At 36.0% G+C, this 21012-nt stretch overlaps 1 pseudogene; it reads right to left on the bottom strand.

The window, feature by feature from the left end:
• Nucleotides 1–19747, bottom strand: part of LOC113070962 (follistatin-related protein 5-like) — a 33248-nt pseudogene extending 13501 nt beyond the window's left edge.
• Between the last annotated feature and the right edge of the window lie 1265 nt (nt 19748–21012).

Below are 21012 nucleotides of genomic sequence, written 5' to 3'. Positions count from 1 at the left end.
GTCTCCTCCTTATAACTTTGTGATTGTTCAATACAGCAGTTTCGTTGTGAAGATTTGACCTCCAACTGCTCCTCAGCAATCTGATTCAATCTCTCACAGTCTGCGAATCAATCCCCCACAATTCACCTGTGCTACATACAATCCCTGCACCAAGAGATTCTCATTCCACTCTCTGGTTTCAAGGAGACAGAAGATCACAGTAACGGAGCTAGAGTTAATCTTCAAAAAGTCCTTAGTCGAGTTCTTTTTCTATGAGTTAATGTATCAGCACAATCTAGAAGACTTTTGTGAAAAATACTGCCATTGCATCAGCAAATTATGAGAAATGTGAAAAAAAGAAAAAAAAAAAGAAAGAAAAGGATTCTGGAAATACGGAGCTCCACTATAAAATGAAAGCAGAAGGGAGTGGTTTGGAAGTAATGTGATCTGGAGGCTTTTCCAATAACACAGTATTGACACAGTTCATCACCGGCCAGGGGAAATAAAGAATCACAGAAATACTGTGAGAGGTTGCTTGGTGTATGGACACTGGTGAAATAAGTCAAAGTGTTGATCTGGGTACAAAGTAAATTCATATTTGATGTACATACAGTTTCTGTGTTAAAGGAACACTATTTATTTTACACATTAGACTCAACATGCAACAAATACCGTCATTTGTATATTGATAATAAAATACTTTTCTATGGTGACCTGGAGGGGACATGTTCAGTTTATTTAGTTTTGCGTTGGCCATGAGATATTAAATTGTGGGAATGCCATATTAACATTGACCGTAAATTGGACTGTAATAATATATTGTGGATGACATCCTTATGTCCTGGCCTCGAGATACTATGTTGAGGGAATGACATTGTTTTCTCGATACCACGAGTTTAATGTGTAAACATACCTTTGTTACCTGGGGTTATCAGAGATGGATTTATTAATACTTTATTTTGAATTAAGAAATAATTATATTAGTTATTATTTAAATTATAATTACATTATTGAATTACTTTAACCATAGTCCTAGGCTACCGGACTGTATTGGGCGCAATGTAGAAATCATTTAAATGAAGTATATCATAAATAAATGTTTCATCAAGTACTGTACATAAAATAAAATAGCCCTAAAAGAAAACATTTTTATCCATCCCACAGTCTTTTAAGTACATTAACTTATTGTCTTTTTCTGTAATATTTATATATTATTATTATTATTATTGCTTATATTCTTATATTCACTGTTATGTATTTGATTTATTTTCCCTTCATTTTCATCTTTTTACTCAATGTTCTAAATAGTTTTGTAAATAATAACCTACTGTCAATGCCCGACATACCAATTAAGCTATGATTATGCTATGACTTATTGGAATTTTTACTGAAAGTGCAGTTAAAAGGTTGATTTTAACATATATTTTATTTTATTCCAGCCAATTAATAGATTGTTATAAATATAATGTTTCACTGAGGAATGAAGGAAAGGACATGACGTGTGACATTCCATACTAAAAATTTGTGCTCTGCATTTAACCCATCCAAGTGCACACACACAGCACTGAGTAGTGAACAAATATGCACACACACATCGTGAACACACCATTGGAGCAGTGGGCGGCCAATGCTGTGGTGCCTGGGGAGCAGTTTTGGGTGCGGAGCTGTGCTCAAGGGTCTCACCTCAGTCAGTGGGAGAGCTGGTTATTCACTACCCCACCTTCAATCCCTAAAGACTTGAACCCACGGCCTTCTGGTTACAAGTCCATTTCTCTATCCATTAGGCCCCTCATATGAAAACATTTATTATCACATATGACTGTGAATACAATCATTAATTGTCAGGCGTTTACAGTATTAGCGAAATTGGGGGTCGAACTCATCGGACTCGTAACCCAAAGATTGTGGGTTCGAGTTTCGTACCGGCAGAGATTGTAGGTGGGGGGAGTGCATGTACAGTGCTCTCTCCCACCTTCAGTACCATGACTGAGGTGCCCTTGAGCAAGGCACCGAACCCCCAACGGTTCTCAATCCCCAGGCGCTGCAGAAAAAATGGCTACCCACTGCTCCGGGTGTGTGTTCACGGTGTGTGTGTGTGTGTGTTCACTGCTGTGTGTGTGCACTTTGGATGAGATAAATGCAGAGCACTAATTCTGAGTATGGGTCACCATACTTGGCCACATGTCACGTCATTTTGACTTTTCATTGATACCATATTAATAAAAAAATACTATCTTAATTATACAATACATTAATTAGGTGAAGGGCTACATGAACTGAAAGGGGAAATAATATTATATAAAAATAAATACAAAAATATATAGTTAATATAATGATATTATTATAGAAGCCTACAGCTATATAATAATAATATACAAATATCAAATAAAAAGACACAATCAGTTAGCATATTTTCAAGTCTGTGGGATGGTTACACATAGGTTTGTTTACACATTAAACTCTTGGCCATGAGAAAAGGACGTCGTTCCCTCACCATAGGACCTTGAGGCCATGACTTCACATTACATGGCCACGACATAAGGATATCGTTACCTTGACAAAATGACTTTGTGGCCACAACATATTATCACGTACCCACAAGTTAATATGTCGTGGCCATGACAAAACTATAACTAACTAATATTATTATTCTTTTTTTTTTAATGATTATTTTGAGAATTTTGTCTCATAAAAGCTCATTAAAAAGTTCCATTTCTACATAGTATTTGCATAATTTAGCTCATCTATCCATCGGAATGGTTCAGGCTAGTGGTACACGGCTGCTGAACCTTACCTCAAATGCACTCTGCCCAAAACGCTATGTTTCCAACAGCAGAGTCACATTTCATGCTCCCGGTGGGAGATCAAGCAGTGGTACGAGTTGACTGGGATGGCGAAACAGGTGAGGGCCAGTGTTGGACTCTAATTATGTCTCCAACACAACGGAAAACTAATCAAGACAAATGCCTGGGGTCTGTGTTTCTGCTTTGCCTCTCTGAATCATTCATGGACCTATCAAAGTATTCATGAGTTGAGAATGAAACTCTGCGTCTATCACGAAAATGCTCCATTATGCAAATTCCCCTGGTGGTCCTGCATAATTAAGCAAACATGATTTAATTATGAATATTATGAAGTCTCAATAAGTGAATATGCTATATGACTGAAGGATTTTTTGAAGCAACCTTTACCATATGTGGTGTGTAGCATGTATATGGAAAAAAATACTGTGCATTTGGTAGGTTTGGAGGGTCCTTATTTTGCTGGTATTGCTTTCTTTAAACTTTAATACAAACTCCTACAGTCTTTTGGATATTGAGGTTAATGCCCTCAGGTGTAGGGCACCACCTCAGAGAAGGGCTGATGCTGAAATAGACTCCAGAAAATACATTTGATGATAGAAGGAAAAGAAAATAGCCACTAATTTCTGCCTTAGAGCAGTGATACATAGTGTAAGGTTCAACTGTCCAGGAAAACTATCCTTTAGACACATCTTTGCACACAGGGGATGTGTTCAGCTCAGTCATTACTGACATAAACTAAAAAAATGCAAAAAAATGTTAAGTCACTATGAAACACAAATTATAATATTTGAATATAAAAGTTTTGGGGTGAGTAAACGTTTTTGAAAGTCTTTTATGCACATCGGTGTTCATTAACAACAACAACAACTATGTAAGTTATATTGTGAAATGTTATACAATTTAAACCATTTTTTTTAATAGAAAACTATTTTATATGTACTTTATTCCTGTGATTTTACTCCAGTCTTCAATGTACAAGACTGGTAACAAGAATTAAGAAGAAAACTATTTTTTTTTTATGCCGACTTCAGTCACTTGGTATGTTACAACTATGGGCTATATTTATACAAGTATAAACATGAGTTTATAAAGTTTCATCCAACAACATCAATTCTCTCATTCATTCATTCACTCTCAAGCTGCTCCAAATCTATTTGACCAGTTTTTTTCCATGCAACCCAAATGCCTTACATGCCATCACAATGGATGGATTCTGAAGCATTCAAACTTTGCAAAAGTATATACAGTTTAAAAGTGATCTGTATGACGTATGTGCTATTTGAACTTTTCCAAAGTAATACAAAAGCAGACCAATTTACTGAAACCAGCTGTGTCAGTTTCGACTAATTGTAGTGAATGAAGTGTTCAGGCAAGTATTCTGAACTACTCTAACACTATTCATAAAAACTATCTAAAAAGAAAGGTAAGGGCCACATACTATGCATTGTTTATATATATATATATATATATATATATATATATATATATATATATATATATATATATATATATATATATATATATATATATATATATATATATATATATATTTTTTTTTTTTTCTTCTCTTGTTTAGGATAGAGCTCTGCGCACTTATCCTTAAATTATATCCCAGCATGCAATGGCAAAGAGATGCCGACACTGTTCAGACTGTGACTGTGCAGAGCACAAAATTACAGTGTGTGAAATTATAAATCTGACAAGATCCCTACAGTAGACTGCCTGATACAAACAAAAAAAGTAGATAAATGGACAAAGTAACCATCACATTTGGCTTTTGGCGAGGCTTTTGCTAACAAGGGTTTCGTGTTTGACTGTGGAATTGTGGGTACTCAGACATATTGCTTCTCTGCATCTGTTCTTTTATTTGCGTTCACCATCTCTCATGATATCAGCAGAGCAAACATGGGATCCTCTAACTCAACAAGTACACAGCTGCAGCAGACCACCGGGAGATCAGCACTACTATTGTTTGTATGTTTACAGCAGGTGGTGTTTATCTGACAGCCTTAAATACTTGGCCAGTATTTTTTCCCCCTTGACAAGACAGCAACAGCATATAGTCTCTCTTGTTCATAGATGATGAGCACAATCACACCTGAGTGCTTCGCATCACCCCAGGCTCAAATCACTTGTCTGTTTAAATCGTCCTCAGTTCACATCTGCTTACATTTCCGCTAAAAAAAATTCTTCTGGGACCAGAGATGTACTCAAATAATTAATGATAGCAACTTGCGGCAGGATTTGTTTCACAACTTAATTGAACCAGAATGTTTGCATTGTTTTACAAGAGAGACTATTGTTTGGTGCCGGACTATTAATGTCTAAAGGTGAAGTGTGTAGCCCCTTCTCCACAAGCAGTATTAAACAACGATTATTTTGTTATTTTGAACTTTTTAATTAAAAAATAATCTGCATCCTCAAAAAGATTGAAGTCTGCATGAACCGGATGTTGCTGCCGATTGGATTTCAGTATAGTGATGTATTACCAACTGAAACGGAATATTGAGTGGAGGCCGGGGTTTTTATTTTTGCGCTCCCTCTCTCATTTCTCACTCACAGCAAATTAATAGTAGGAGGGGTGTGATTAGACATATTCTGCCCAATCCATCAAACTGACGTCATAAGAGAAGGCATGCTATTCCAGAGCGGAAGCAAATGATCAGAATTTAATTAAAGATTACCAAGACAATTGTTTTCAGAGGATTGACTTGCACAGATTAATTGTTGACTTTAAGACTAGCAATCTGCGCAAAAAAAATATCTTAAATTTTGATTTAATGCAGATTTTAAGCAAAACAAGTTTTCAACATGAATAAAATGAAAAAGAAAAAAATTTCTCGAGCACCAAATCAACTTGGAACGATTCCTGAAGGACCATGTGACTCTGAATAGTGTATATAGTGTATATTTAGCTTTATAAGATATTTTACAATATATTATAAAATATTTTTTTATTTTTAATAAATTAAAAAACAGTAAATACTAATTTAACTGTGATAATATGCACTATATTTACCTATAATTTACTATTTATTTAATTTTTTTTAATTAAATGCAGCTTTAGTGAGCATAAGATACAGAAAAAAAAAAAATTCTTATTGGTTCCAAATTTTTAATGTGTAATGTCCATATAAGAAGTCAACATGTTGGCCTGAATAAAAGAAACACAGCAATAATTGAAAATGGCAGCTATAAAACTTAATGTGTTGTTGAAAAAAAAAAAAAACAATGCCTTTTAACAGTGAAAAAATACACACTTCAACTTGAGGCCATTAGAAACAAAACCGGAAGACTTTTACTCAGTGGCTCTTTAGTTTTACTCAGTGGGTCTTTAAATGTTTTGGCGGACATCCAATTTTATGATCTCTAGAGCACCATGGCTGGGCTGAAGGACACTGTCTGACCTGTAAAGCTTGAGGAGAGAGACAGAGAGGGGACCAAGATTATTATCTCCCCCTCTGAGTGCAGTGTGTTTTCCTCCACTGACCTGTAGAACAGCTCTGACCCCAATTGCTAATGGCTGTCCACCAACTTCACCTTGTCTTGCCCTTTAGATGTGCGATTACTTTTGGCACACGCCCCTACAACCTTTCAGAACCTGTAATCCTCACTGTACATTCAACAACCAACATACAACTTTGTGCTATGAGTCCTAGTTTTTATTGCTCTGTATCAGTGGTCGTCTTGTGTAACCAAACCTCAGTGGAAGCTAATTTTAGGCATGCACTTTGCTGTATAAAAAACCACATCTCCCATTCATAAGTTACACAGCAACAAGGACAAATTCATTACACAAAGCTGAAGCAGCCGGCTAAAGGATCATTGATATCAATAAGAACAATTTTAAATGTAGTGCTTGGGCACAAGTTGGAAATGTATTTGCCGGGCTGGTGCGCTCTGTGGAAGCAGGGAGCCGTGTATCATCTCAGGCTTATGAGTTCAGACCTGCCGTTGCAGGAATAATGCAAGTGGAAACCCCAGCTGACAGTGCAGGATTGTTCCTCTCATGCCCAATGAAAGCAACAGCACAGACTATCAAATCCAACCGTTTAGCCCAGTTTTAACACAAGAGACGTATCAGAGCTACTCGTGACACACACACTAATGCATTAAAAGAACAGTTTACCCCAAAATTAATTATTCACTCACCTTCATGTTGATCAAATCCTGTATGACCTTTTTTCTTCCGTGGAAGATTAAAGAATTATAAATAATTTAGCTGTATGCACTTTGCAGTTAATAATGCAGTGAATAATGATTCAACAGTGAAGCAAAGGCACCATTAATGTATCATAAAAGTGTTCCATTTAACTTACGCAAGCTATACCATAGCTTTGTGTGTAAAACAAGTCTTCAATCATAGAACATGTTGATGCCCTAGATCTCCTAGAGAAAACTCTAATCATTATTTTAATTTATTTTTTTATTTTATTTTATTTTTTAATGAAACCAACAGTTTGGTTTAAATCACTGACTCAGTAATTCAGTTTCAGCTCACTGTAGGACAGTGCTGTTTCTGTTAACAAAAACAAAAACTTTTAAAATCATTTTCGATAACTGAAATAAAGCTGTAAGCATTGCAAGCATTTTAATTAACATGAAATAATGTAAATCATTAGATAATATGTTCATTAGGAAACATTAATAAGCACATTATCTCACATTTCTATTTGAATATATTAACTAATGATCAGTTAAGCATAATATAATTAATATTTGTTAATGATAAAAAAAAATAATATTATAAAGCATTACTATGGTTACACTTTATTTTTAAGGTGTCCTTGTTACAGAGTAATTGTACATTTAAGTACTGACTAAGAAATATTAATTGACTATATGTATACTTGTAGGTTTGGACTGTTTTTATGATGCATTTGGAAGATTAATGCTTCAATCACCATTCACTGCATGGCATTAAAAAAACAAACCAACAAACCCAAGTGAGCAACAAATCGGCAAACTGTTCCTGTAAACACCAACAATGATGTTGCTTTTGTGTCCAAATGGAAAATATATTCTAATACAAATGATTTGCTATATCACGCCTATGAGAATATTCTTTAACACAGCGATCATAGAAATCATATTAGTCTGCTTGAGGAGAAACCATGAGTGAGACGGTCTACAGCGAGTGTTGATCCAGACAGCTGGCGGAGTTAACCTGTCAGAGAAGAGATCAAGGGGTCTGGATGAACTGACTCCAGATCAGTGGGCAGAGCAATAGAGAATCTGTGTAAATACTGTCATCCATTATGCATGCGCACAGACAGCACTGGCTCAGGCTCTGTGACCTGTGAGGAAACCATGGCCTTCTGTGTGCACTGTGCATTGCTCGATCAAATCTCGCTAAACTACAATAGCTAGACCCCTGAACTCGGTCTGAGGACTACATATCCCAACACCTCCACAAAACCATTACAGAAAATGTGACCGATGAGTGTATGGTGACCTATGAGGTTACTCTGCATCCTTCACTGCCCACAACTTCATGGCTTCAATACAATAAACCTGACTGTATCCATAAGCATTTATATAAATGCACATATACACTACTATTTAAAAGTATGGGGTCAGAAATGAATACTTTTATTCAGCAGGGACACATTAAAATGATCAAAAGTGACAGTAAGTGTGTATATATATATATATATGTATATATATATATATATATATATATATATATATATATATATATATATATATATATACAGGGGTGCACATAAGTGGACATAAAAAAAAAGTGTTATATAAATATGCGTATGGTTGACAGCTGTTAATGCACAATTACCTTTTTACATCACAGACTGTACGATATAAGTTTTATTTTCAACCTGAAAGCATAAATCTAGGCTATTCCATGCAGTTTTCAAAGCACAATACAAAACTGTGACATTCATCCACTGACACTCTTTAAAAAGCAGCGCTATATCCAGAAGCACGTATAATTACTTGCCGGCAACCTGCCAAAATAAAAATGCTGATTTTAAGTTTGAATATGATGAAACCGCTTTTGTTCATTTATTTTTAGATGCTTTTTTTTCCAAAGCAAATTAAAATTGGGGAATACATAAAGCGATTCTTCTTAAAGAGGCAAACAAACAAAGTACTAGTAAATATTAGCATCTTTTTTTTACGTTTATTTACTATAAGTAAATGCATTTGTATTTAATAATAGGATTGCATTTTATTTAAAATAATATTATAACACAGTATTATTTAGTTTATTTACTATTTTTTAATAAAAAAATAAAAAAAATAAAGTGTAATAATATTATAACTATTATTAATTTATTTGTTATAGTTGCATTTAATGGGTCACAATATACGCAGTGTGAGGACCAAACCAAATCTCCAGATTCTCTTCTGAGAAAATGATGTGCACCCCTATATTTGTTTTCAAACATTTTAATACATGTGCCATAAGACTGCTGACAAATATTGAAATATCTGGCCTCTGGGACTCTTCTTCCATATTGCATCTCCTTCTGTTATTATCTATAGTTTTCTGAAGCTTATAAACTATTAACGTTCAGTCTGATGAATAATGCAAAGAAACAGGGAGTGAAGTTCCATCATAAGGACAGATGGGCTGTACTTCATGACTTATACATACACGTTTTCCGAGCGGAGTCCTCCACGAATAGAGAAGAAATGTCCTCGTCCACTCCTGCTTCATTACGGGCGATGCAGGTATAGGCACCGGTGTCCTCGAAATGGACGTTACTGATGTGCACCTCGCTCCCATTAGCTGGAAAGGAAAAAAGAAAAGCCTGAAGTGAACTTTTCCACCATCACTTCTAAATTACTTGAGAATGAAACAGTTCTATTTATGTAAGTTCTTCTAATGGGATGGTAAGAAATGTGTTTGATATCGGCTTAAACATTTATAGTGTTCTCAAGTTGTCATGTTAGCTTTAGTCTGAACAGCCGACGTCGGAGGAATGTTTGTTGAGGAGAGGCCCCACAGGGGGGATTGTGGGATTGAGTAAAGATCTAGATCATGACAAACACGTCAGTCACTGCTACAGTGCAACCAGCAGGCATCAAGGCTAAATAAAGCTGCTTCACAATGACAAGATCAACGATGGCTTTGTGTAAAGATATGGGTACATTCTTTTTTTCAATGTGAAATCTGCTAGTCTAAAGCTTTTGTTGAGAATAGAGAGCTGTATTGTCATTAGACTTGGGAATTCCCTGAATTCTAATTCAGAACTGGTTATATTTTAATCCTGACAGAGTTTTCTTCACTACTTATTTAGCGTTGCATTAACCACTACTGAATCTACAATGCCAAACAGACCAGAATGGATGGATACACAATAAATTACTCTTATGAGTCTGTTCTTTTTAGTGATTTAAACACTTACAATTAACGGTGGGACTAAATGTTCATAGGACAACATTATGCATTTGTCAGTAGTTTTTTACTCAAATGCAGAATAAAATGTTACTACATTTTAAAAAGTTTGGGATTTTCCAGTAAAACATAATACATAATAAAAAAAACATCTAATAATTATATCTTATGCTAATCAAGGCTGCATTTATTTGATCAAAAATACAGTAAAAACAACAGTAATATGGAATATTATTACAAAATTATTATTATTATTATTTTTACATTTTAACATAGCTTAAAATGTATTCATCCAATGCAAAGCTGAATTTCAGCTTAGTGTCACGTGATAAAATATAATAAAGAAATATAAAAGAGTAAAAAGTGTTACTAACCCCAAACATTTGAAGGGTAGTGTATACTTAATATCACATCTAAAAAACTGTGAAAAGTCATTAAGAAGTATGTTTTAAAACACCTTTATTATTAATATTCCATATTTCATTAGGCAGTGCAATTGAATTTTTATTCTAAATATTTATTTCTTAAATAAACTAAAAAGCCCTTGAATAGGACCATTAGGAACCATAATCAAAATTATTCAATTCTTTATGATTCCCATTCATAATAGTCACATACAATCCATCTGTGTGGATCCATAATTCCATAAAATCCATAATTAGCAGCATTACTGTTTCAGTCATAAGAATTACATTTCAATGGATTATTTGTTTGTACCCTGAAGTGTGAGTTGCTTGGAGAGTTTTGTGGTGATGTCCATGCCGTTCTTCAGCCATGAGAGTTGTGGGTCGGGGATGCCCTCAGCGTAGCACCGCAGACTGGCTGTGACCCCTGGCTCACGTGCCTGGCTCTCTGGATACACCCGAATAACAGGGGGCACTATAAAAAAACAAACAAAAAAAACAAAACAAGAAAGGACAGATTTGTAAGCAAAGTGAATGGATCAACAAATAAACAACATCCTGAATAGTAGGAATAGCTAAATATATTTTTTCTTTTTAATTACAAGAACATATTTGTTTGCCTTTTGACTTTCAAAAATCCTCTATATGCCACGAGATCATCACGGAAACTCAAATGAGCTTGAGAGGATGGTTGCCAAATTGTCATTAATTATTAAATAAAGATTACTCTTAGAGAAAATAAATACTAATATGGACAACAATAATAAGCATCTGGATTTAACCAGATTTTTACTTTATTTAGAACTCTATACGAGAGGAAATGGGAGAAATGTTTGGACAGCAGTGGCGGGGGGCACCATTTTGTAACAAAAGGGGGTTGATTTAATGAAATGCTTTGCTTCAAGGCACAGGGAGTAGAATCTGAGTCTTAAGCTCCCTGGGACTATTTACTGTGGAGTTTCACTCACGATTGGAAAGCAGAAATCATTTAGTGTAAAAATTGCGAGCTCAGGCCCTTGTGGTGTTCCAAGATCAGCTCATTGGTAATAAACAGATTATGATAAACAGTAAACCACATGAAAACAAAGCCATGCATGATTGAAATGTATAAAAGCATGTCAGCATATATGTGATACAGAGTTTGAGAAAGTAAAAGCATATCATATCTATTTCAGCAAGGTTGTGATTTACCTACAGCACCTGACCAGCAGCCTCGTGTCTACAAGTTATAAAAAGTAAGGACACCCTATTATATTCCATGGTTTTCCTCATCGGGACAAAATGAAAAAATTAGCAGGCTCATTCCAGGTCTTAAAATTTGGAAAATTAAACTTCAGATGAACAACAACACATGACATATTGCACTGTGTCATTGTTTATTTAACAAAGTGGAAAAGCAATGGGTGACAAAAAATATGGGACAAGTATGGCATGTTTGGAAGGCTTGTCAAGAGAAAGCTTCTTCAATCTAAAAAAGCATGGTAGCACGGTTTAGGTTTGCAAAGTTGCATCTGAACAAACCATAAGTCTTCTAGAACAATGACCTCTGAATAAATTATACCAAAGTGAAGATGCTTGGCCAGAATGCACAGCTGCTGTTTGGTGAAAACCTAACAAGCATATCAGCATAAACAGCTCATACCAAAAGTCACACATGCTGGTGGAGGGCTGATGATTTTGGGCTTGGTTTGTAGCCACAGGACCTGGGCACCTCACAGTCATTGAGTTGACCATGAACTCCTCTGTTAATATTTAGAATATAAAATATTCTAGTCAAATGTGAGGACATCCATCCAACAGTTAAAGCTTGGTCAAGATTGGGTGATGCAACAGTATAATGATCCAAAGCACACCAGTGAATCTACAACAGAATGGCTGAAGAGTATATTAACACTTGAGTCGTATATTGTTCATACAACTCAAGTGTTTGGAAGCCATAAAAATAGCTTTGTGAGGAAATATCTTCAGCCAAAACTCTGATATGGCCAAAAAACAAACAAATAAACAAACAAAAAAAGCCATATGGATTTGTTCTTTACTAAGCTCAACCTAGAAAAGGTAACAATCCTTACGAAATGACTTTTCTTTCTGTGTGTAGATGTCTCTATGTGTAACTGAATCTATCTTTGTGTGTATTTTATTACCTGGGGATCGACTTGAGATTGTCCCCTGTGTGAAACGCATCAAAGCTGACAGCTCTATCACAAAATTCTCATGGCCCCTTGTCTCCTCCAATCTCCCTCCTTTTATTCCTCCGCCCGCATTTTCTTTGTTTTCCCCAGTGTTGATTTTCTGTGAGAATAAGCAAGTGCCTTGGCTTGGCAGCGTGTAAGTCCACCATCACTGGACCGGATAAATTCTCTGTGTGTATTTGTTCCTCCGTGAAATTGAGAGTCAGATTTATTAGTTTATGTTTGTCTTTGTCTCTCTTGGTGTGCGGACGTGTCCATTACATGCGGCAGCGAGAAGTGTGTGTTATTCTGGAGCTTGTGTATGTGCGTCAGTGCTGATGAGCTTTCAGTGTCCTCGATTAGAGTTTCCTCTCCATTTCACCACCTCTGAGACTCAGCAGGTCTCTGTGAACCTGTCCGACCCTTTTCATTTCCCCAGCTTACACCGCTCTCATACATCTGTGTGCTCTTTAGGGTCTTTAAAAATAACAGAAAATGACACCCACACCCATTCACACTATATATGTATACAGTATACATACTCTTACATACATAACAGAGATAGGCTTCGCAGAGAGGCTTATTAATATTTTTCTTTCTTTCTTTTTTACATTTATTATATTCACCTCAGTTAGCAATCAAACAAACCCCTGGCTGGAAAACAAAGCAACATGATTAGATTGTCATTATTATAAATGATAAAAGGCTCTAAAACCAAAAGGTTGGTGGTCATTTACGTGTGCCATGCAGGACATTAATTAAAAACTGTTTGTCTGCTATAAAGAAATAGAAATGCTTTAGCTCAAATTAAACTACACAGATAAAAAAAAAAAAAAAAAAAAACTGACTGAGGACTCTGAAAAAAATAAAACCAAGCAATACTCCAATCCTTTTGGTCATCCAGAAGCATAATTAAGGAAAGCACTAGTGCCCTTGTTACTTAAAACACAAAAAGGGCACATGTATCATCTCCTAATTAATTTCCAATTTCATCACAGATCTGACCACGATTAATTGCTAGGCAACAACTTTGGAGGCAAGTTCGATTGTTTTTTTTTTTCACAGCATGGAATGTGAGTATGGTATACAACATGCCACATACAATGTACATGTATGCATGTGATTACAATGCAAGCTGTCAAGTTGTGTTGTGTGCTTGAAGTGAACATACATATTGAGTGAGCTACAGTAAAGTGCATGTTTCATTTTGGATTCCATTCATTATTTCTTTAAATCCAATGCTTATTATACAGCTCTCTGGAAAACATGATTTTGATTGGTCAATAATGCAAGTGAATGCGCTCGTACATTACATACCATTAACCTGTAGGGTGTGCGTTTGGAAAAGCTGCTCGTAGCCGTCTACATGGCAGGTGTAGTTGCCCATGTGCGTAGTGGTCACCTTGGTAATGTACAGTGATCCATCATCTCCGAAATCCTGTTAAAAATACACAAAACTACCATCACCATGACCTTACAGAGTGAAAGATTACGACACACAAGTGCAAACAACAGCCCAGAGCTGGAAATGTCAGAGTGTGGTCCTATAATCAACGTTAGCTTGAATGCATTAATCTGCAAATAAAAATGTTGAAGCGCAATCAAGCATCCAGATACTGGACTGCTGAGAGAAAAGAGAGCAGCTTGCGGTAACACTCTGTGACACAGTGAAAAGAAAACACAGAGGGACTGAGAGAGAAAGAAAAGGAGAATGAGGATAGTTAAAAAACAGGGTAATCAATAGGAGCAGATTGTATCGGACATTAGCATCAGTTCTGCTGCAGGCCGTCATTAAAGCTCTACACACACCATTTATTCGCCTCACACTGCTTCTAAGAAAAACAACAAACTTAAAGGTATGGTTCAGCCAAAAAAATCTACATTTTGTCATAATTTACTCACCCAGCTGCTTTCTTACTTTCTTACTCTTTGGCTTTCTTACTTCCGCAGAACACAAAGGAATGAAAATAATTGTTTTTTGTCCAACTGACTTTCATTGCATGGTGCTCTGCTGATGAAAAAAAGTCATACAGGTTTTAAATCACATGAGAGTGAATAAATAATAGAATTTAAATATCTTGATGAACGCTCTCTTTAAAATGGGAGCAAGAGAGAAATTGAGCCACAGTGTATTTATGGAGACTTTAGAGAACATAAAATGTAAATTAGGTCTACCAACTGATAAAAGAATTACATACTGAAAATAAGCAAATAATAAGGGCTGCCAACTGATAAAAGAATTATTTATTGCAAATAACTGCATATGATACTTGTTAAGAAAATCCCCCAAATAAATATGCTGTCTGGGATTACATGAAGAATCAGAAGAAAACAGAGACAGACTAAATCCAGAAGGTCTGTAGCAACATCCCTAAGATGGTTCAAGAATCAAGCTACCTGAAAAACTGTGCAAGAAAACTTAGGGCAAACACTGCTTTAAACATGATGGGTGGTCACACAAAATGTTGATAAGTTAATCAAAGTTAATCGATAAAGAAAATTTATGGCATCATTTTTGAAAGCACCCTCACTTTACAGCATTTTTACACAAGTGCCTAAAACATTTCAAAGTAATGTAGCTTTGTAGGAAGATTTCTTCAAGCATCTTGGAGATGTTGCCCGTGCTCTTCTGGATTTAGCCTGTCTCAGTTTTGTCATTCCAGACAGACTGGAGGATGGTGAGATGTGGCTATGGCTGTTGTCAGACTCCTTCTGCATACTGGATTATTACAATTAATGGCAAAAGGAATGTCTGGAAATGTAAACTGATAGTTCTACTGACACACTACAGCAAAAGATAGAAATAACTGACTTTAAACCATTTTTTTGTTGATGAAAATACTTTTGGAACTATTCAAAGGCATTGTGGACACTATTGTGCCAGACAAAGTATTTAGACATTAAAAATTCAGTTTCTACACAGCCACATAGTTCTAACAGCACAATCAAGGAAAAACAGCAGTTCGGCTGTGTGTTAATATGCACCAGTAAGGATGTAAAACTCGGCTCACTACAGGCCATGACCTTGATCATGCAAATAAACAAGCCCCTTTCCTCACAATGTGCTCTTAACGAGTGAAAACAGCGGTACAGTAAAAGAGCATTTTAAAAAGAGGCAAAACAGAGGAGCCTCTGAATATGAAATAAAATCAGATTGCGCCAGTCATTTGAAAGTCTAATGATTAGAATAGAAAAAAAAGAAGAACGAGTGCGTAAAGCAACAAGCAGCATCAAAGACAACAAAGGCTGAAGAGAAGCGCCATCAATGTCCAAACAAAACCCAATGAAGCTAATGTATTCAAACGCCATTGTTTTTACAAGGTCAGATGGATTCAAGGACAATTCAGATGGTTCTGATTAAATATGTTAATTTTGATTAGGCTGCAGAATGATGCAGTAAGACTGTAAAAACTTGTATGCACACAAAGCCATAGTGAATGTGGGAGAGATAAACTGTAAATAGTGATGCAACTAAGTTACACTTAGTAGCATAACAATAACTCCTTTTCTACCTAATGAATCCCAGTGTAGAATGATGGTACATTACTTGTTTTAACATGACATTATATTATGCATGGAACTTTAAAACCAACCAGACAATGATTTTACAGCTACATATTTAGTTTAATGTTGCCGTTTCCATATTATAGTAACTATAATTCATAACCTAATACAATTGTTAATTTATTTAAAACTATCAGTTTCAACATATTTCCTCCACGCTGGTTTGGAGTGTATTTTATCGAGGATATGATATATGATATGGATATGATATGTCCTGAAGAAGCGCTGAAGAGTGCAAACCACCAGCTCCTTCTTCATTTCCCTTGACTCTGAACCAGCTCAATAGTGCAGGCACCTTAACCTGGTCTTCAGATTTGTGAGTCACCGAGGGTTAACTGTGGTGTTAGAAGTGATTAGCTTCAGGGTTCTATCACTGTAGCAGCTAAAAGGGTTAGTTCACCCAAAAATGAAAATTAGCTAGTGTTTTACTCACCTCTCGAGGCATCTTAAGTTTTTATGACTTTCTTCTTACAGACGAATCCAGTCAGTGTTATAAAAAAAATTGTCCTAGCTATTCCAAGCTCTATCATTGCAGTCAGCTGGTGTTTCTGTTGAACAGTCCACAAGTCGTCAAATAAAGTGCGCACATGAATAAAGGTGAATAAAGGCCTCCTGTAGTGAATCCATGTGTTTTTCTTTCACTTACGTTATCTGTCATACGTGGAAGCTATTCCGTTCCATTCCGGGCAGATGACGTAAGACATCTGTGCTGCTTGATTAGTGATAAATTAGAAACAAAAACTGAGGATTTGAAAAGAAAACTGTCAGAGGATTTTGATTTAAACCAAGAGGAGACTGGTTTTCCTTTGCGAAAGTAAGGAAACTTTGCTTCCTTTGCTCCTATAAACAAACTCGTGAGACTAGCATATCTCAGAGGCGTACACACTGTGCATACATGCCCCCGGTTTCTGCGTATAACAGATAATGGAAGTGAGAGAAAAGTGTTTATTACATTTGAAATATGGATATTTTTCTTACAAAAATGTTTATTATGAATGCGCACAATTTATTTAACATCCTGTGGACTTTTCAACTACAACACCTGCTGACTGGTATGATAGCGCTTGGAATAGCCAGGGCAGGCAATTTTTTATATAAATTCGACTGAATTACTCTGAAAGAAGAAAGTCATATACACCCAGGATGCTTCAAGGGTGAGTAAAACATAGTCTAACTTTCATTTTTGGGTTAACAAACCCTTTAAAGGCATGCAGACCCAAAAACATAACCCTACCTGAGAGGGGATCTGCAGAAAAGAAATCAATCCAAACAAAAACCTTTCAGTCTCAAGAATGATTTTAGGTGCAAAAGTGAAAATGTCAACATGCAAAGTTAAATGCTGGTTTTTCTATTTTATCATTTATCTTTTTGAGGAATGTTGAAAGGGAAATATACAGTCTGGAGGACAATGGTGTGAAACTATATGCTAGCTCAAACAATTCTTCCTGCTGATCCTTATTAATGGTTTACCCACAACTTCTACCTTAGTCTCTAAATCCTCTTCTTTTGTTTAATGTATTCAGTGAGCAGTTCATAATAATGGGCATGTGGTGGTCTCAGTTGCGTCCCATGACACAATGCTCAGCAAGAGCCCTCATTTTCAGCACATTAATGTGTGGAAGATGCTTCCTTAGATGAAGATGGGATTCACTAAACTTAATGAAATTACCTCTAACTATACAGTACTTGGATTAATGATGTTCTCTCCGACAGCAGACTTAAACAGAAAGAAAGAAATAAAGAAAGCAAGAAAGAAAGAAAGAAAAACTATTCATAATAAAAATAAAATTCAGTGAACTTAACATTTCCCCCATCTATACTTGAAAAAAAAAAGGTAATGCAACATGACTTGACAAGACATGATGACATTAAGTGCTCTGGGAATACAGGATACCTCAAAGGTACATGAATGTTTTTCTGCATCTTCTGGTTTAGTTCAGCCAGCTCTGCTGTCCTAAAGGATTGTCTATGGCTTTCAGAGCTTTCCTCTGAGCTTTTAGATTATTCATGTAGATGCTACTGTACCATCTTGTGTGCATGTGTGCATGTCCCGTCTGGCTTATATCGTGGTAGTGACTGCAGGTTAAAGGTTCTAGAGATGGATCTTGGCAGCCACAGACTCCTTCCTCATTTAAAGGCCTCATAAACTTTTAATATATTAAGGATGACACAGAGGCTAGTGTTGACTCGATTGATGAATACCCCAGCGAGCCAAGCATTTGGCTGGTCAAATATACACACTCCCAATAGAAATAAATGTACACTGCAACATAAAGAAGAAAGCACAGATTTACTCGACATTATATTCGGCAAATTTAAAATAAAATAAAAAAAATGAAATGAAAGTCAAGGACAATGGAAATGTTCATGATAATATATGGCTAAGATAAACAGTAGTGTTTTGGGAATACAAATTTCCTCTTAGGCAGACTGCATGCTCACAAACTTACATCCACAAATATATTGAACACTTTAATGAAATTGTATTCATTTATGTTAGACAGACTCAGACATTTATGCTAGTTTCTTCCCTGCAGCATATCCCCAGAGAGACATACAATATTGTCTATGCTGCTTTCATTTATTTAAGTACTTCTGTTTAATTCTTTTCTTAACCGTTCTTTTCGTCTTAAATGACTTCATTTCATATTGGCTCAATCAAGCATCATAAAAGACTGCCAAACCAATTTAGTTTCTCTTGAGTATCTTCTCTCTCAATCCTCATTTACACTAATGTGCTTTCTATTGAGCTGTAGCTGTGTTGAGTGATGATGCGTTACAGCGTGAACATTTAAAAACATCACTCATATCTCAATTTGGAATCATGGGGCCATGTTCCATCAGCAAGGGATGGTTAAGGTTATTGTAATAAATATATATTACAGCTGAAGCGTGACACAACTGTAAAACACTTGTAAAACATCCGAAAAGCTCTTATTGTGTTATTTATGGGTTTCTTTGGTGAAATCCCACCTGGTTTGCATCTTGTTCTTTAACGTTAGCTCAACCGAGTTTAAGGAACATTAAGAGAGATGAAGTGAATTAGGTTGAACATCGAATGATCCCACACCATGTCAAATCATTTCAAAACAAGGCCGCTGCAGAACGTGCGTTTGCACTTGTGTGTCATTTTATAGGCTTGAAAGTGCCGCCACTTGCTTTCAGCAGCTTTAAAAAGATAGCTGATTGAAATGCTTTTTTCCAGAAGGCTTGTACATACACACACTCGACCGGGTAAAAGCAGAGTGTGACGGAGATGAAATAAGGTGAAAGGGATGCGCCACTCACGTTAATGTCCTCCAGCTCCAGCATGTTGAGGGCATGGTTGTTTCGTCTCCAGATGATTGGTGGTCGCTGGTCCCCTGTGATGGCACACGTGAGCACGACACTCTGACCCACTGTTACCGTGGTGACACTCAGTTTCTGGTCTTCAGGAAGGTCGAGCTGATAGACCTCTGAGAAACAACAGGGAGAAAGAGTGGGTTAATATGAGCTCCCCCCCACCGAACACACACACACACACACAGAGGCTTTTGCACGTTGCCTATTAAAGAATAAAACATGTATTTAAAAAAATACACTATATAGCAATATTAGAGCTGTTCAAACCACTGCTTAAAATTTGCTTTTGCTGATGTGATCAAGCTTTGCTTTTGATATTTACTGTACACAAAGTAACTTTTGTTATTGCTAACTAAAATGTTTACAAAACTAAAACTATTGAAAATCTTTTGGGAATTGAAATAAAGCTTAAATAAAATAACAAATACAAATATACACTTAATTTACATATATTTATACATATATAAATTCAATTCTAAATATAAAATATTAATACATACTATTACTAATTATAATTATCTGTGGGAAGCATGCATGTAATGCCTTAAAATCCTCTCTGCATAGATAGCTCACTAGATAAAAACTTTGAAATGCCAGCTTTGAAATGCCACCTTTCTCATATACAAACAAACTCACACCTGGAGCGGGACAAGGATAGCAAACAAACCCCTGACCCCGAAATCTATTTATGAGCCCCATCAATCAGCTCTGATGCTTCCATGAATCTGACAAGCATCAATACAGCTCAAGTTGCTGTACTGCCCAAGGCAAGCACTGAGATGGCTTTACAGTCTGACTCATAGCTTCATAACACTCTTTATAATGATGTCGATAGGCTTTGTGCTGCTTTAAGAGTGTGTCTCCTGATAGTGTCATTTAGTTTTGAAATTAAGATTTTAATGACAGTAGAAAATAACGGCTGCTCCTACGAGCCTTTCTGAAGAAACGCCAACCATACACGACAGTTCATTATGACAGCTTCATTTCAAGTAAAAACCATTCAACTTAACATCTAATTTGAATATAATTATCTCCTCAGTCAAGACTCAACAGTGTCATTCAGTCATAAATAGGATAGTTGTTAAAAGATCCTCAAATATAATTTCTCAGTTTTTATACAGTATAAAATACAGTATAAAAGGAATAACAGAGCCAGATGCCAAACATTTCTGGTGGTCTAATTACGGTAAGGTCTCTTCATTTGCTTTTCAGTGGAGCTGTACCCTGACCTTTTGGGTTAGCCAAGGCCACCCACTCATAAATCAGACAGTGACCAGCCTTTAAATGAGAGAGATCAGAAAAATGTCAAAACGAGGTTGCAAAAAAGAAACATTTCAACACTTAGTAACTATCTATCTACTAACTTAACTAAATTTTGTTTTTTA

This window comes from Carassius auratus, unplaced genomic scaffold, assembly GCF_003368295.1.
Source record: "Carassius auratus strain Wakin unplaced genomic scaffold, ASM336829v1 scaf_tig00005488, whole genome shotgun sequence".
Taxonomy (NCBI): domain Eukaryota; kingdom Metazoa; phylum Chordata; class Actinopteri; order Cypriniformes; family Cyprinidae; genus Carassius; species Carassius auratus.
Note: the sequence above shows the minus strand (reverse complement) of the source record. Positions and strands in the feature narration are given on the sequence as shown.